We start from the raw sequence: 2,906 nt of genomic DNA on the forward strand, positions 1-2,906 counted from the left end.
ATGGTACGGCGTGCCACACAGCATCATCACCGACAATGGCATGAATTTTGCCAAAGGAGCCTTGGCACGTTTCTGCGCAGCCCAAGGTATCCGGCTGGACTTAGCGTCCGTCGCCCACCCACAGTCAAACGGCCAAGTCGAGCGAGCCAACGGCCTCATCCTCTCCGATATCAAGCCTCGACTGGTCGTACCTCTGGAGCATTCAGCCGGCTGTTGGCTCGATGAGCTGTCGGCTGTCCTCTGGAGTCTGCGCACTACACCAAACAAGTCAACCGACTTCACCCCTTTCTTCCTTGTGTATGGTGTCGAGGCGGTCATCCCAACCGACATCGAGTTCGACTCACCTCGGGTAACCATGTACACGGAGGCGGAGGCCAAGGAAGCACGAGAAGACGGCGTTGACCTGCTGGAAGAAAGCCAGCTGTTAGCCCTCAGCCGGTCTGTCATCTACCAGCAGGGCCTGCGCCGCTACCATAGCCGGAAGGTCAAGCCAAGATCTTTCCAAGAGGGCGATCTTGTGCTCCGGCTGATCCAGCGAACAGCCGGCCAGCACAAGCTCTCGGCCCCTTGGGAAGGCCCCTTCGTCATCAGCAGAGCTCTAGGCAACGACTCCTACTACCTGATCGACGCACAGAAGCCGAAGGCACACAAGAGAGACGACTCCGACAAGGAGTCGGAACGATCATGGAACGCCAACCTCCTTCGAAGATTTTACAGTTGAAATGCAGTATGTATCACGCTAACTTTTGTATTAAGTACGAGACAATATGCCCCCCGAGGAGGGCTCGGGGACTGCCATCTCTTATCTACGAATGAAAAGTATCATGCTTATGACTTTGTCATTTCATTTACTTGTTCCGTCCGGCACCGGGTTCGACTAGTCGGCTCGGGGACTGGCCGACTGGAGTTATATTAGAAGTCCTACCCGCAGTCAGACAAGTAGTGTGCCGGCTCCCAAGCCTTCTCTTGCCAAAAGTCGTAGTACGAAGAACCGGCTGTCCGGCTGGCAAGAGTTAAAGGCAGGAATGGGCGCCCACACGAAAAACGGCTAGGGACTAACGGACTAATATAACAAAAGCCGGTTTTTCTCCCCGCCGACCGGCTACCAGAGTAGCCGGCCGGCCGGTTTCCATTCACTTCACTTCAATCCAAGAAACCTCGAGTACTTGCCTCTCCAAAGAGGGAAGGCGGCAAAGGAAAAAGCCTAAGGATAAAAATCATACGCGAATGGAAACCAAACACAATAATATTTACATAAAAGACCTCTGAGAGGCCAGCATTCAACATAGTTTGGATACACCCCCAGTGGGTGGAACTATGGAAACTTAATGAAGATTGTTCGAAAGACAACAGGCAGGAAAAATAAGGACGGCAGGTCAAGCTGGCGGAGCGACCGACGAGCCGGGCTGGGTGGCGGAGACGGTTGCGCCGGCTGAAGGAGCGGCCGGCTGGCGAACCTCGGCTTGGTCACCGCCTCCCGCAGAGGGCGCGCTTCCACGCGGCTCGTTGCTGGAGGCACGGGCGGCCTGAGGTCGGCCGGTTGTTCCACCAGCCGGCTCGACGTCTTCACCGTCCTCCTCTTCGTCATCCTCGCCCTCATCGCTGGAGGCGATCTCCTCTGTCGAGTCCTCGCCCACCGCCGGGTTCAGCCCAAACCACTCCTCCGGCTGGGCAACACCGTCATCATCGATTTCGGGTGCGAAAACACTGATGTCGGTGCACTCGGCGATCGTCGAAGCACGCTGGGCGATAGCCGGCCTCACCTCCTCCAGCTCCGCGTCGGCCTCCATCCGCCAAGTGCGCAGCTGGTCCAGGCTCAGCCCTGGGTACCAAGCCCGAACGAATTCCAACGCCCGCCCGGCTCCGAGGCGGGCCGCCGATGCCTTCCAAGCTTCAAAGCGACCGACTATGACCTCCAGCCAGTCGGCCGTCCGGCTTGGGGTGCGGGGGATCGTCTCGCTGGGCCAGAGGGCGGCCAACACTTGCGCCCCGGCACGTTGGAGCCGGTGAAGCATCCGATGAGCTGGCTGCAACCGCGCCTGGACAGCCAAGAGTTGCTCCTCAAGTGTCCGGTTCGCATCCGGCGCGATGTTGGCCCCCGCCTAACAGCGCGCCTTACGATGGGCCTCGATGCTTTGGGCGGCGAAGGCGGAGTAGCCGGGGAAGTAGTCTACACAAAAAATAAGCAGCAGCACAAGTTAGGACAAGAACCAGGCGCCAAGGGGTAGGAGAGGAGCGAGGAGGGCGGCTTACCGTCGATCAAGTCCTCGATGCGGCTGAAGCCTTCATCGAGTGCTCGCCGGGTCTCAGCCCAGCTCGCCGCCTCGGTCTCAAACTCTGCCTTCAGGGCGGCCTCGCTATCCTGCGCTTTCTGCAGGGCCGCCTTGTGGCTTTTTTCTTGGTCGGCCAGCTTCTTGGCCAAGCGGTCACGCTCCTGCGCCAAGGCAGCGTACTCGGCATCCTTGGTGTGAAGGGCGGCCTGCGCTTCGCCGAGTTCCCTCCTCAAGTCGGCGTTGGCCCCTGAAGACAAAGAAAAAGAAAAACCGGTGAGGAAAAAGTCGTCAAGAAAGATCCGACCTGACTGCGCAGCAGTCGGCCCAAATCTCGGGGACTACACCCAGTGGGTGCGCTGACACGCCCCACAGGAAGATAGACAAGATCAAACACTTACTTCGGCTGGCGGCCAGGTCATCGGTCCTCCAGCTCAACTCCCGAGCCTGGGAGTTGAAGGCAGCAACACGGGAGTTGTGATATTCCTGGAAGTTCAGACAGGAAGCAAAAACATGAAAAAGTCGTCAAGAAAGATCCAACCCGACTATGCAGCAGTCGGCCCGAATCTCGGGGACTACACCCAGTGGGTGCGCTGACGCGCCCCCACGGAAGAAATCAAGAGATCGAAATGGCCA

This window comes from Triticum aestivum, chromosome 7A, assembly GCF_018294505.1.
Source record: "Triticum aestivum cultivar Chinese Spring chromosome 7A, IWGSC CS RefSeq v2.1, whole genome shotgun sequence".
Lineage (NCBI taxonomy): Eukaryota > Viridiplantae > Streptophyta > Magnoliopsida > Poales > Poaceae > Triticum > Triticum aestivum.